The sequence below is a fragment of the Equus caballus genome, chromosome 15, assembly GCF_041296265.1.
Source record: "Equus caballus isolate H_3958 breed thoroughbred chromosome 15, TB-T2T, whole genome shotgun sequence".
Taxonomy (NCBI): domain Eukaryota; kingdom Metazoa; phylum Chordata; class Mammalia; order Perissodactyla; family Equidae; genus Equus; species Equus caballus.
Window position 1 is genome coordinate 105470138 of NC_091698.1, and position 16151 is coordinate 105486288.

The 16151-nt window shown below is 43.3% G+C and overlaps 1 protein-coding gene across 50 annotated transcripts in view; it reads left to right on the forward strand.

Annotated features, from left to right (window-relative positions):
- Nucleotides 1-16151, forward strand: part of MYT1L (myelin transcription factor 1 like) — a 446903-nt gene that overhangs the window by 122942 nt on the left and 307810 nt on the right. For all 50 annotated transcript variants that reach the window (XM_070236766.1, XM_070236774.1, XM_070236800.1 and 47 more), the window contains exon 3: nt 12687-12800. The gene's annotated coding sequence lies outside the window, so the exon portion shown is untranslated. The remainder of the gene's footprint in view (nt 1-12686; nt 12801-16151) is intronic.

Below are 16151 nucleotides of genomic sequence, written 5' to 3' on the forward strand. Positions count from 1 at the left end.
TTCCTTCTGTCTGCAATCCAAGAAAAGACCGGATCTCACGGTTATGAATTGTTCTTTCGGTTCATTAAGGCCAGGTCTGGGCAACACCTTTTTAAAAAAATTCGTTATTCTCTGTTTCTCAAAAGGGTCAGAAGCAAATAAAAAACAAATAAAAGGGACTTCTCTTCAGTTAGGAGATGATGTAGTCTATTCTGTCTGTAAAGCGCATTGTTTAAAATCTGTTTGCAACTTTAGATTGTCTTAATCAGATCCCACTATGCATAAAATAGTAGAGCTCACTATTTAAAGGAATGCTTTCAGCACAGTCCTCTGTAATTCAGAGCAGGTAAGGGCCCCAGAGATCATCTGGATGAACTTGCTGCTAATCCGCGAAAAGCTGCCACAGAGGTGAAACGTTTGTCCAGGATCATAAAGTTCTAAGGAGCAGAGCCCGAGCCGGGACCACATCTTCCAAATGCTTGAGTGAGCTCCCACGTCACTGCATCCTCTAGCCGTGTAGACCATTGTCTCGGATCTTATACAGAGTTTTCCCACACATGCATCATATCTGCTCACTTTATTCTCTGTCACCACTGCTGTTATCGTGGACAGAGACAATCAACGCTTCATCTCCTGATGGCCCATGTGTGCTGTTTACACATCACCAGGATGTGTGAAGGTCAGACTCGCGTTGTGGCCTTGCATGGGTGGGTCGCTTACCTGTCCTTGCTTTCCAGTTTTCCACCATAGAAAGAAATTTTAAGTATATGATACAAACTGGTTGATATTTTTAAATTTTTTTTCATTTCATACAAATTTACTCAAAATATCTACATTTTTCATTGGGTTTTATTATACAAATAGACTCTAAAAATTAAGTGAAAGTACAAGACAAGAATTTGCACAGCCTTGTTTATCAACAAAAGATAAACATACTAGGATGCAGCCTAATGTTATAGGTGTGACTGCACACATTCATCCTCACTGACACACCAATGACACAGAAATACGTACAAAAGGGTGTGCGGCTGACCCACCTAGATCCCTGCTCAGACACACTCATTTTAGGAGAGACTAGAACGTTGTTACGAGGCGCCTGTGACCTCAGGGCTGATTTCTCCCACTTGCCCGCCCTCCGCAACGCCCAGCAGGGCTCACTGGCTCCAGAATGGCATGCGGTCCGATCAGTCCAGTTACAGGATCTTGACCTGCCCGGGGTCAGGTTAGCTCACCTTCTATGATGAAGTGCGGCCTCTCAGGCCTGGTTACACTCTCCCCGTTCACCTCTCCATCCAACAGACTTTCTCTTGGGGATGTTTCTTCCTTGTTTCTTGTGAGAATGATTGAAGTTCATTACTTTTGCACAGCTGGGTTTCTTTCTTCGTTTTTTTTTCTATTGGATTCACCTATGGGTTGATAGAAGAATGAAGCGAATCGCTTTTCTAGCACCTGCCTTTTTTTCGCTCTCAGAGTAGTTTCTAATTATTTTAACCAAACAGACTAAACATTCAAACACAGCAGTAGGATGTCCACGGGCAGAACCACCGTCTTTGCTAAGTTGTTTTGGTAGAAAGACCACTGCCGTAGGTTGACTTGGCCTCATTCAAGGTATAGAGCTTTTTATCGGCTAATAAAGAGCGAGGTGAACATCAGTCTACACCAGCACTGATACTAATCTGTAATGTGGATTTTACAGTATCTTAGAAGTGGAATGTAGGAGTTTAACTGTTCATTGTAGAATTTTATAATAATCTGTTTATTATAGATTTTGATTCTGTGATGTTTACACAAATACCACGTGAAATATTAACAAGTTTAGGAACCAGGAAAGACCTGAGGATCTTCGCTTACTTGGGTAAAGCGTGGGCAGCAGGGCTGATGCTGGGTCAATCCAGACTCACCGGAAGGTTGTTGCACAGAGGCTGTCTGCGTCCCTGATGCGTGTGATGGGAAATAAGCTGTGAACTTAATTCCAACCAGCTTCATGGGATTGGCCCCATTATCTCTTTATCAAGATCCGTATTTCTTTGGTGTTGTGCACACTGTCTTGGCTTCGATGGATGATGAAATACACCTACCCAGTGAGGAACGTGGGATTCAGGAAGCCTGGGGTTTGCCCCTCTCTCATGTGGGTACCAATCGGATGAATATATTTGTTTGCACACAATACAATTTATCGTGAGTCTTTCATTTTCATTACGTGAGTCTTTCATTAAAATACAAGGAAGTAAAACCAAAAGAAAATGCATTAAGCACTGAGTCACTGGTACATTTTAATTAAATAATACATAGATATTATATAAACTCTATATGTTAAAAATGCCTGCACCCCCACTTACCTTTAATCCCTTTACTGTTACAATTTTTTAAATTTCATGCCTTTTATAAGGAGGCATGTAGAATGTAAGAGTGAAATGCTTACTAGGCACTGCTCTTGACTGAATGTGCCCCCGTGAAATTCATCTATTGAAACCCTAACCCCCAATGGTATTTGGAGACAGGGCCTTTGGGAGGTGATGAGGTTGGGAGGGTAGATTACAGCTACACGGAGGCGCTGTGTCATCACAGAAAGAGAACCGAGCTTTTCTCCTACAACTGAAAACACCTGCACAACCAGCTGGAAGGACGGCGTGTCCACAGCCTGGACCACGTCTGTGCTGTGGGTGTGGGGGTGCAGGCGGGAATCTGGTGTCTCGCTGCTTAGAACAGGGTGGAGCCCAGGTCCAGACCCAAGAGGCTGGGAAAATTGGAGTACAGGATACTTCCATCTGGATAATTTTTTTTATTGATAAAACCATCCTATGAAACAATCTCAAATCTTTAAAAGTTTTAAAACACACTACTTTGCCTTCGAGATGTGCCATTTTAAAATGCATACGTTTAAAATGTGTCTTTGCATGAAGGTAAACATCAGTGAAGGGAGGCCCTGAGGGACTTCCTCCCGTGTTCTCTCTGCCCCTTGCCAGCAGCGCCAAGCAATCCAGGTCAGTTGTGCGCGCCGTCCCCATTTGGCACTACTGCTCACTCCCTGTTTCTTTCGGACACTTAGATGTATCAACCCTGAAAACAGATCTATCACTTTGTTTATCGTTGGTAGTAATTCTCTATTGGGATGATATCAAGACATTATGATTTGTTGATGATTCCCCTACAGGTAGATATTAGCAGTGTTTTCCAGATTTTCAAAATGTGAGCAACCTTAGCTTGACCCACACTGTTCAGATCGTCTCCCTTCCATGATCCTGCTCTCCCTCCTTCCTTACTTCTTCTCTTTCTCTCTTTCTTCCTACCCCAAGAATTAAAATTATTAGGCAAAGATATAACATCCATAGAAATTTTAAAATCTGTCAAAAAGGAATGTTACCTTTGCACATCTCTGCAGATTTTAGCTGTGTTTCCAAAACATTTTTTCTAGTATGTGTTTTAGAAGAAACTGCATCTGGAATTTTGAACTGCCGTATGTTGACAAACTTTACAACCAGCTACAACTATGAAGAGCGTGTGTGGAAATATTGATCTTTGCCTTATCACACTAACACCCTTCCCACATGCTCATAACCTTACATGGCCACCAAGTAGAGTGCGATTTCAAAAATCCAAAATATTGCTCTCCTTTGAGCTTTGGGAACAGGGAGATTTTCCTTTCATGTTGCTACTAGAGCCATGAAAACAAAGCAAGCTTTATGAAACATGGGATGCCTGGAAATCCAGTGTGCCTTTTGTCCTAGTGTGGCAGGTGGGGTGGACACTGCCCACCTGGACACTCTGAGGCAGGATGGCAGATGGCTCAGCTGCTGGCTCCCTCTCTCACCGGACCTTGGGGTCCCTGCACGGATGTGCGAGCTGGCCTCTCCATGCTCACACCCCAACCCTGCACCTCTCTCCTGATGCGCCTCGCTTGTCTCTCCCCCTCCACTCTGTTCCCAGGGCTGCTTTTCTAAAACATGAGCCTGATCCTCTCATCCCCCCTCTGAAGACTTATGGTGGTTCCCTGCGTCCTACAGGAGAGGATACAGACCCTTCGGGACCTGCTATCTCTTTCTCAGAACACGCCATTCTCTTTCATTGCTCTGTGCTTTTGTATCCATTGTTTCCTCCCCAGAAACTTACTCTGTTCCTCATCTCATAATGATACGAACCACTCAAAGCTCAGCCGTCCGCTCTTCCCAGAAGCTCTCCAGCTCCCACGGCAAAGCTGGCTCCCCTCGGCGGTGACCCCAAAGCTCTGCGCACACCTCCACTGTGGCATTTCTGATTAGAACAGACTGGTTTGTGTCTGTGCCTCTCTCTCCTTCCCAACTCCACAAGGGTCTAGCCTCTCTGCTGGGGGCGGTGGGTCCCGATCTCTTTATCTTATGCTTGTTACCTGTCTCAGTTCCTGCCGCTGTGGGCTGAGCTACTTCCCGGTTGCCCTTTCCTGGTTTTTCGGTTGGCAGCCAGGGATTCCCAAACCACTTCTCCTTCCCTGAGATCCAAAGGGAGATTTCCACATCAGACAGTGGCCAAGTGGAGAGCAGAGCACACCTCTCTGGGTAGCTGCAAAGCATTGAATGTGCCGCAACGATGTGCTTTGATAAATCTGGGCAACGACACGCTGTTAAGTCTCCAACTCTCCCTAAATCTTATAGCCAAATCCTTGCAATTGCTACCCTGTGGTGTTCTCCCATGTGGAAAAGAGAGACTGAAAATGAGAAGGAGCGTGTGAGTGTATGTGTGTGTGACAGAGAGAGGGGCTGAGAGAGAGAAGGTAGATGCTGACCCACACTAACTCAACTATCCTTGCAGCATGAAAAATAAACATTTTTTTAATCAGTGGTGACAAAGTATTAGCTGTCCCAGGATCATTTGCATTTTACAAAGACAAAATCTTAAAAATAAAAAGAATTGGGGCCGGCCCTGTGGCGCAACGGTTAAGTGTTCACTTCCGCTTCTCGGAGGCCTGCGGTTCGAGGGTTCGGATCCCAGGTGCGGATGTGGCACTGCGTGGCAAGCCATGCTGTGGTAGGCATCCCACATATAAAGTGGAGGAAGATGGGTATGAATCTTAGCTCAGGGCCAGGCTTCCTCAGCAAAAAGAGGAGGCTTGGCAGCAGAGGTTAGGTCAGGGCTAGTCTTCCTCAAAAAAATAAAAAACAAAAAACATTGATACTCAAAGGAATGGATTCCCAAAGAGGGTTTAGAGGTTGGCTGGTACCAGTGTCAGTATGTGGACTTAAGTCCCTCCCAGACTCCTCGAAGCCCACCCACAGGCAGTTGTGTCCGGGAGCGTCCTCTCCACCCTGCCTGAGTGGGCCCTGACTCCTCTTCTCCTGGTCTCAGTTCACAAGGCACAGCAGAGCCAGATTCCACCGCATGGCCCATCTCACTTGGAAGCGTGCTGCATCTAGTTCTTGGAGGCAGCTGACAGGGTGGAACTCCCTCGATGTCCAGTCAGGAAGCCAGGGTCAAATGCCAGCCGTGTAAGCTTGGGCAAGTTACCTTTCTGGAAATCAGTTTCTCTCTGAAAATAGGGCTGATGATCACCTTTGCCCTCTTCTCAGGCTTGTCCTGAGGATGAAATGAAAAGATCAGCGTGAAGACACTGTCCCCGGGAGCGGTCCTGTTCTGTCACTCGGAAAGCCGTTAGAGGAAGGACGTATTTGCACAGAGGAGCCTCATTTCTCAGTCTGCGCCTTCCTATAAGTGCCCTGTACATGAAATGGCTGTGAGTTTTGGGAGCCAGCGAGTGCTACCCAATCCTTGGCATTTCATCTTGGAAGACAAAGCGCTTCCACTCAGCAGTCTGTCAAAAATGAAGGTCGCTAAATGCACCCCTGCGCCTCAGCGTTGGAAGTTTCTAGTTGGAACGTGCGGCCTTGGTTGAAGTTGAACTAATAACATATTTAAGTCACCTCTACAATCACAGCCAGTGACAGACAGTGATTTGTATCTATTTTAAGAGAGGGGCTTGCTGCTGCAATTCTGTTTTTTTACCCAAGGATCCCCTGCAAATTCTGTGGAGTTCAGCCAGCAATTAATAGCAGGATTCAATTCATAGAGCTGTTGCATCTCAGAAACAGCAGGAGTGAGAACCACTCTCAGGAGTGGGCACAGACTCCCAGCAAGTCATCTCCTGGCCACACGCGTTCACTCCTAAGAGAGACGACTGTCTCAGACAGACCTGTGCTCCATCCCTGCCTTTCCTGATGTAGGCTGTTGGTATACGACCTTTCATCTTTTGAAAGATGATGCTATGGTCTGAATATCTGAGGCCCCCCAAAATTCATAGGTTGAACCGTAATCCCCAATATGATGATAAGAGGAGGGGCCTTTGGGAGGTGGAGCCCTCATGATGACAATAGTGCCCTTATGAAAGAGATTCCACAGAGCCCCCTTCCCCCTTCAGCATGTGAGGACACAGTGAGAAATCTGCAGCCTGAAAGCGGGTCCTCACCTGACCGTGCTGGCACCCTGATCTTGGAATTCCAGAACCAACCTCCAGAACTGGGAAATAAATCTGTTGTTTATGAGCCACCCAATCTGTGGTATTTTGTTATAGCAGCTGGAACAGACTAAGACAAACGGCTTGTATGTTTCCAATTGATCAGTAAATATTGGGGAGCACATAATATATGCTAAGTACTGTGCTGGGACCTTGAGGAATTCACAGAATAGGACATATCTTCTGTCTTGCCAATACAGACTGTATAATTATTACTATTAAAATTTATTCATTTAACAAATTCCCTCTTTTCTGGCCTCTAATGATACAAAGATGAACAGATACAATCCCTGCCTTCAAGAAATTTGTCATCTTTTATAACAATAGCAACAATTGCAGCAGCAAAGTGAGAAAGCAACAAAGAGGCAGCTAGCTGTCAAGTGAAATGTAAACACCGTCAATGTTCATGCTCCACGATCTTCGACGATCGGCTGGAGGATGGCTATGTCCATCATTGAGAAGACAGTGACCTCCTACTGAGGGCTGGCATGATCTGGGAAGTCTCTGAATAGATAAATGGGATTTGACATGGGAGTTGAAAAATCTTTGATATTTAAATAGAGAGAGAGAAGTGAACCAAAAAGAGAGAGAAAGCTCTACATTCGAGGGACACTGAGAAAATAACATGTCCTGAGCTAAAGGTCACATCACAGTCCTGAGACTTCAGACTTCAGAGATAATCTGTAACCAAGCTTTTCAAGACCTTGGAAGCCAGGCTAAAGGAATGTTTTTAGTTCAAGCTCTGCCCCTTGTCAGCTCTGACTCACAAAAGTGATGCTCTCTGAACCTCAGTTTCCTCACCAGTAAAATGGGTGTGATTTATAAGTTTGTGAGTGAAACTCTTTTAATTTTGAATTGTGATACATGTATAGACATTATAATGATAATAGTGAGTTATTACTCTTGCGTTGATGTATTATTGAGCAGTGGCATGACACAAAAGAAACAATAGTTTAAAGATTCTTCTCAGGGGTGGGAGGAGGAGGAACAGGAATAGGGAGGCAAGCGGGAAAGCTGAAGTAAACTTGGCTGAGGGGTAATTAGCATCTGGACCAAGGGGTTTCTGAGGAAAGAAATCTTGGCAGGTTGTTGTCTCTGAGTCCTCCAATTGGGTTTATTTGGACATTGCCTTTCAGAAAGCTTTGATTTCAGTAAGAACCACTCATTTCACCACTGAGCAGAGGGAATGAACCTGAAAACCTTAGTGGATGGACGTCGCCACTTCTGGGGCCAAATCCTAGAGCTGCCCCAGCGGTGTGTTCATGAGGATTCATTCCTAACATCCTAAATTCACATACAGAGGGCTCCCAAGCAAGGGGTGTCTCTAAGATGTGAATTGTAGAACCCCAAATACTGCTTTGTGTCTGATGCTGATCCTCGCCCTATATATGCCACATAAAAATTCACTCATCCATGTGTCCTGAAGACTAAAGCGTGGAATTAGTAATAAAATTAACTCAAATTAATTCTTAGATTTCTCTAAAATAGTTTTCAAATAGATGAGGAAGGGGGCTGGGACAGTCCACCTGGCACATTGTCCTGAGCCTTCTGCTTACCTTCCACGTAACCGTGGGCAGGTTACTCAGCTTTTCCAGACTTGAGCGTCCAGGCCTGAAAATGGAGGGCAGGTGAACAGACTGTTAAGGTTACTCTGAGTTCTAATATTCAATGATGCCAAAAGCCATTCTGCCTTGCTAGGTTTGTTACTGGGGTTGGGCCTTTGGTGATAAATTCTCACTCTCCACGAGTGGCCGTTGGCACCCTGTGACCTGACATGGCAGAAGGAGCCCCGCGTGCCAGCACTGCTGACTGGCCTGCTGCCTGCCGGCTCAGGCACTGGAGGTCTGGCGCTGGGCGTCGAAGCAGCCGTCTCCTTCCTGACACAGCGCGGACTGGCCTTTGTTTTAATTGCCTCCATGTTTAATTGCTTTCTATATCATTTCGCTTGATATGGATGGATTTTTTTTTAATGAGCTAGGATGTTCTAATTGAACTTAAATGTGATTTCCTTGTAGCATTGTTTATTGGTGTGTAAACAGTCAGCAGATCCCAGAACCAGTTACAAACTATGCTGTGAAGCAATGAATGGTTTGAGTTTTTGAAGAGTTCAAGTTACTTGTAATTATTGTATGACTTCAGAAGTATAATTTTTCAACCTGAATGTATTAACCATTCTTTACAGTAATTGATATATAACTTTTGAAGATAGTAATGGATATATGAAATTATTGTCATTTTTTTCAGAACTTTTTGTTACTTAAATGTTACATGAATTTGCTTTGGCACTAAAATAAACAATTGAAAGTATTTAAGATAAAAAGTGAAAAATCTTTCTTAGTCTTCAAAATCCCACACCTTTTTCCAAAGATAATCTCTGTTACCCACTGGGTCTGGACCCATTCTAAACATTTCCCATGCATTTGCATGTGTATGCATGTGACTACAAAGTATCTCATTGGGTCATTGACTTGCATTGTTGTTCATAAACGGGGTTAACAGTCCGTGCTGCTCCCCACCATCTTTTATCACTTTGCTCTTGACCCTGTCCTGTCAAGGCATACACAGCAATCCTAGATTGTTTATTTATAATAATAGTCTAACCAGTTCACTGATGGCTTTTCAGTTTGATTATACACAATACTGCATTAAACGATTTGATACATGTATCTGTGCACACACATGACTGAACATATTTGGTGCATACCAGGAGCTGGAATTGTTAGGTTAGAGTGTGCACATTTTAAATTGTCATCCACACTGCCAAATTCTGTACAACAAGCTTGTTCCCTCTACAGCTGGCTGCACAAATCTGTGTAGAGTCCTGCCCATGGCCAGTCGCCACACCCACACCCAAGCTGCAACCTCCAGTGCCCTTTGCTCCATATCAGGATTCCTGCTAGCTCTTCCTAAAACTCCACAGTGGGAAGTGCAAGCTTTCTTTCCAGTGTTAGTTTCAAGAACCAGTGAGACGGTGGTCTTAGATACAGGTCCAAGCTTGGAAATACTTGGTAATCAGAGGATAGCTGGAGAATAGATCATGCATATGATGTTTTTATCTATAAAAGCTCCAAACTACAACTTGCATTTACTGGTGTCTTTTTACATTGTTGTTAACGTGCTGGAATCAGTGGTCTTTGCAGAGGGGTTGAGATTAAGGTCATATTCTGAGGAGCAATGTGGCACAGGCAATCCACAGGAAATACCGAGACTGAGAAGTCTACGGGAGGTAGAGTTGGACCTTCTTAATTGTCAAAAACACGTTCCAACAGTATAAGTGACAGAAGTCATTGGGTAAATATGTAAGGGGTTAGGTTAAAAACATATGCGAAGAGGTGCATAAGTATTTAAAAATGAAAAGAAGAGTGATTTTAAAATCTGCATACATTCATCTTCTGATTTGCTATTTTTTCTTCTTAAGACATCCTCATTCATTTACTTCTTTTATTATATATTTTCTCCTATCTACCTTATCATCTATATCTTTGGAGAAATGATCATTTTTCTTTTCTCTGAAAAACTGGAAGTGAACATGTTGTAAATTTCATAGCCAACTAGAAGCTGAATTATCCTCTCATGAGCATATTCTAAAACAAAGAATGTAAGCAAAGGAGTGGGTTTGCTAAAATATATTTCATTTGGCACAAAGGGAAACATAATCCCTCTACTGAAACAGGAAAAACTGATGGAGAACCTACTACATATAAAACAATTTATTCATCTCAACTCAGTCTCTGGGCAATAGGACCTCACATCCTACTAGTAGGTATAGATGAGGCAGAAAAACAAGCACAATGGCAGCAGGCACATGTGCAACCGTGGTGAGGGCACACTGGGCCAGGACTGCACCCGGCCCTGGCTGCTGCAGCGCACTGTTCTCTTTCGACCACTATGCATCCCAGTTTGACCACTGAAGTGCACGGGAGACCCTTTAAAGAGCAGTTTTCCCGTTCAGACAGTATCAAGCCATGGGTCAGGAAAGCCAACAAAATCAGGTCAGGGTCCTTTGGATTCGTTCCTGGAGACTCCTCTCTATTCACTGAGAAGGGTTTACTTCTCGTCGTGCCATATGAGGAGTTGTCTGGCTCTATTGTTCAGTGTTGTAAGTCTAAGGAAGAGGCACTGTCAAAACACATCCCTCATTTTTTAACCAATCTCATGTAGAACTTTAGGAAGAGCAAAAAAAAGGCAAGAAACGTTTCTGCTGGTAGATAATCCCACAGCAGTGACTCAGATTGCCAAGAAGGCACATGTATGTGTCATTTAAGGACAACTTAGATAATCAGAAGGTCCCTTTGACATAAGGAACCTCAGGAAAGCAGTAGCTGCAGGGATGCGAATGTCCACAGCTCAATGTGCTGACAACTGCTGGGAGAGTCACGGGGAGCCCCCTCCTTCTGCTTGGGGGCCAACGGGGAGGGATGGGTGGGCGCCTCACAGGGCAAGAGGCGTGGAGCAGACTGATCCTGTTCCTGTCATCAGTGATGTCCTGCCGTAGAAGCACTTCGGGGCAGGAAGGCATGTGTAGAGCAATTCCTGGTGTCACTTAGTGGACACTCAAAGCTATAAAGGTGCACCTGCCACGTAAACAAACACAGAGATGAGATCTGAGTGAGTTCATGAAACAGGAAGAGCCCCCTTCCTATACAGATGGTTCACCGGCCAGGAGTTCATACCCAGTGCCATCAAGAGGCATTGGGGACTCTGGGTATTTTGGAACTAAAGGAAATGTCTTACCTTTTTAGCCCAACCTTATCATTGTCAGATGGTTGACATAAAAAATATGGCTATTTTTTGTTTAATATATTTAAAATACTACAAAATAACTCCAAACTGATGATTCTAGACTTTGACACACACTAAAAATATACTCCCTCTCATCCTATTTTCCAACCATGATTTTTCAGGGTAATTTTAAAACCTTTCTAGCTCCGTGTGCATATTTCCGAATTATTCCGTTCTTTATGTGTTTGTTTTGGTAAATTCTTATTAGGGAAAATAATAAAACTTGTTATGGTTGCATTTTATAGGCTGCCTGTGTATTTTATAGGAAATTGCGTGTTATCTTATTTCCAATCCTACTTGCTAAGCACCCTGAATATTTTCTTTATTGCGAGGTAACACACCAGAAGTGGGGGACAGTGTCTTTTAGAGGATTTACGGTAATGCTGCGGCATGTGGCTGCTCATAAGCAGCACGGAGAGCCCTCAGGGTCTCTTCACTTGCCTGACACACTTCACTGCTGCCCATTAACACTTCCTCTGTTACTGCCATAGACTCAATTTAATGAGCGCCTCTGAATTTGGAGGTTTGCACCAGGAACAATGGCTTCAACAACTGAGGCACCCAGCTCTCTCCACTTTTTGATATTCTAGTTTATCTTTTTTAACAAAAATAAATTCTCTCTTTGACAGTATAGTTTGAAATAATCTGGGTATTCTCTTTTCAAATTACAACAGTCAATGGTTCTTAATCCGGAGACAATATTGCAGAAAACCTTGATAGAGAGTTAATACACAAATTGTAAATGTACGTTAAAGAAGATGACTTTTGTTGTTCTCCTACTAAAATAAAATTGAGCTATTTAGAAACACCCTTGTCACCAACAGACTATATTTGGTTATGAATGAAATCACATTATTTCCAAGAAATAGTTTCACATTGAAAATATTTCTCACTTACTAAATTGTTTCTTAATTGCATCAAAGTGTTAAAGAAGGCAATAATCTTTTTTTTATTGAGGTAACATTGGTTTATAACATTGTATAGATTTCAGGTGTACAATGTTATAATTGGACATCTGTGTATACTACAGCAGGCTCACCACCAAAAGTGTAGTGTCCATCTGTCACCATATAATTGACCCCCTTTATCCTTCCTGCCCTCCCCACACCCTCCTTCGGAAAGCAATAATCTTACAAATTAGCTAATAATTGGTCCATTTAAATATTCAGTGCACTTAGTTTTACCTTCAAACCTAGACATGTATTTAAAACTGTTCAATATCTTGGATTTCAGGGTAAATTAACTAAATATATAGAAGCATTTTCTACTTGTACACAATGGCCTTCCCATCAGTGTTTCTTAGTACCATCATTCACAGCTTTCTAAATGTATGGCTCCCTGTCCTTAAACGGAACTCTGATGTGAGCACACTAGCACAAAGGAGAGGCTCCTGTCGGCCTCTGCTCCCTTCAGTTAGTCATGTTGTTGTTGTTTTGTCCTTTAGAAAATGAACCTGAAGGAGAAGTGGTGAAATCACGTCCAGTGGCGACTCCGAACTCTGACTGACTGAGGGAGCCAAGTCGGACGCTGAGAGCAGCGGTCAGAGGACTGACTTCAGGTACCGGCCTCAACCCTACTCTAGGGACTGTGGACATGTATCCTCTCCCTTGTGCCCCACCCGCTTTGTGCTCAAAGTCACTTCCCTCCTCTCAGCTTCCTGGTACTTCCTGACTTCTGGGAGGCAGTTAAAAGTTCGCTTGTGCGTGGTTTCCAAACAGACAGTTTGTGCTAAAAAGAGCCATTTGCAGTCAAATTAGATGATGCATATTTTGTTTTTGCTACTAAAACCCTATAGGGCAGGAAAGACAGGTGTCTCCTTGTGGGCGCTGTGCGGTGTCCTCAGGATGGTCAGTGGGGAGGAAATGATACCAGGATGCTCAAATGCAAATGTTTCATTTTGAATTGTTGCAAACAAAATCCACACTTGCTGCAGAAGTAACTGATTAGTAAGGTCTAGTCATTGTGATTCAGAGATGGGGTAAGTGCTTGGTACACAACCAAGTGGTTGCTGCCCAGGCAGCTCGTGTTTTTAGGGACTCTCCTAGGCTGGAGGTCAACAGGATTGGAATGTGACTAAACCTCCCCTCTGCAGTCTCGGCTTCTGAATGTGCGCACACAGCTGATCTCAGAGGCTCTAGTGTGATGGTCTCAAGACCCACAGTCAGGACTGCATTTCACACATGTTACTTTGCTGGAGAAAAATAAGAAGAATCTGGTGAAACAGTAATTTCTTAGGATGCTCTGTGAGGAAAACGGGCTTCCCTGTTAAGGTTCACTGTGCAACAGTAATTTATTTGTCTGCTGACTCCCTCAACTGCCTGTCTGATAATAGAACTGCTTACTGCTATGTGGAAACGCAAGGCTGGGATTGTCTTCCATGTGCCGCGACCTTGTGGGTGCTGCTGTCTTTAAGAGCTTTATGAACTGGTATAATAGGTCACAGTTGTTCTAATTATTTTCTCGTCTCTACCCTATTCACTTTCCCTCATTGGTTCGGTTTTGGGGAGGCATTATGTTTAATTATCATTTCCCCGGAGTTGAAAAAAAAACTATTCACATTGAGTGTTAAACTCATACTTGACTTTAAAGTCAGTTAAAATTTCTGAATTGTAGGTGTTTCATACATGTAGGCTATCTCGTTTCATCTGGTCTCATCGAGTTTTAGTCATAAGTTAAAGAATGTTTAGTGGAATATATAAATTTACCAAACTCGCATTTCTGGCATGGAGTTAAATGTCCACATTGAAAGGATGATTATCGACGTCGCGTACTACAAAACATTGAAATACAAATCTCACCATGAAATAAACAAAATGAAAAAGAATAACCTAGTTTTCAAAGAGAAATCTGTGTTTACACTGGACAAACTTGGCCTTGAATAGGCTTATCAGCTTAACAGAAGAATACCATTTGATTTTGAGACGTGTTTCCAGGTTCAAGGTGGGTAGAACAAGTTGAAATTGTTCAAAGAGGATATAGACATTCCAAGGTTCCAGCAGACCCGAATCCCCTGTTCCGTGCTTTTAGCCACCAACCGGTCCGTTCTCTTGCTGTGTGTCTGTCTTGATCACCCCCAGCTGGCCCTGGAGTTGGTACACTCTTCTGAGTGAAAGAAGAGCTTCACGGGGCCCTGAAAATCCCTGGGGGCCTCCAGACCAGTCAGATGGTAGTGATAATAGCAAGAGCACAACCAATATTACCATGATTCACTTGCAACGTTTCATGGGTGTAACTTCACGCGGTCTTCACTGCGTCACCGCTGTCCCTCACTTGCTGTGCTGTGGTGATGATGCTCATGAAGACCAACATGAGATGGCTGCACAAAGGGCAAAGGAGGCTCCCAGGTACCCTCTGTGATTTCTGGATATCTTTTATCCATTCTCTCATCCTTTAAAGACTAGTGTCTGGCCCTCAGGGAATAATCAATATATATTTGTGGTATGTATGTCATAAATACTTTAGTCCCTGGGTGATGAAATAAAACAGTAGGTTGAAAAACACAGATTAGCATACCAAAATGGGATTCCTGATGAGTTATAACAATAGCTTCTGGGAACGAAGCATAAATCTTCACATGATCGTCTACAAAATGAAGATGTGCGAACCATCAGATGGCATAGATCATCGGGGGTAAATTTTTTCTGTACAGGGTCAGATAGTAAACATTTTGGACTTTGTGGGCCATTTGGTCTCAGAAACAAGTACTCAACACTGCCATTGTTGTGGGAAAGCAGGCACAGACACTATGTAAACATATGGCCATGGCCGTGTACCAATAAAACTTTATTGACAAAATCAGCAGCAAGTGGATTTGGCCCTGGGGCAGTAGTTTGTTAGCCCACAGTAAATAACTAAATTAGCAGTTCCTAAGTAACTGCAGTCATTTCAGGAAAATAGAATATAACTCTCACTCTCTTCTCAAATTTTATTACTTGGAAAATCACACAACAGAGTCTCAAATCATTGTCCATAGGCAGGTCGCTCCACAGACAAGCCCTTTGCTGGTGTGCGAGCTGAGTGGTCAGGATCCAGCTGAGAGAGAAGCTGCACAGAGCCGGCAAGAGGCCAGAGAGAAGAGATTGGTTATATTGTGGAAGTGAGAGCAGAACCCAGAAAACCAGTAAGATTTAAAGAGGAGAAAATGTTCTAGTATTTTCATCCCTATATCAATCTGCCTGCCAAGAAATTTCCTGAAATCATCCGGAAAACTGCATGATATGAAATCAAATTAAAACCAACACCCAGGGGTATGGTCCCACCTGGACACACAAGGAGTTATGTGTGTCAAACCCCAATGCCAAAAGAGACATACTCCATAGGGCAGTCAGCGACGCTGGTGCGAGTAACCACGTCGCAGTGCAGGCCCGAGCGACAGCACAGGGCAAAACCACACAATCTGGTAAAACGCGGCCCATTCAGTCTGTTGTCCCAAAACTCTGTAACTCCAAAACAAAAATATAGGAAATAAGACACCAAATACAAAAGAGAATTTTTTCAAATTGCAATAGATTATATATGAGAAGCGTGAGAAAGGGGTTAGTCTGGGAAAATACTTATGATGTCATAGATTATTTTTTAAAAGAGATTTTATAAATGTCTCAACCTTTTCCTCTTATTGGGGATGTGAGCTAGTAGGATAAATCGTTTATTTAAAATGCAGAACATTAATCGATATTTTCCACTGAAATGATTTGCTAGAATGCATGTATCTTTAAAGCAGTACTTTGGCAGTTAATAAATTATTTCAGAATAGAAGAAAATGAGGAGTAGAAAAATGGTAGAAACACAACCTACAGACATGTGTGCCTGCTAATCAGTTCAGGAAAGAAAGGTCCCCAGTCCCACAAGCAGTTTAGTGTCAAGCAGAAATCTGGGTAAAAAGCTGGAGGCAGCCAGACCAGGGAACAAA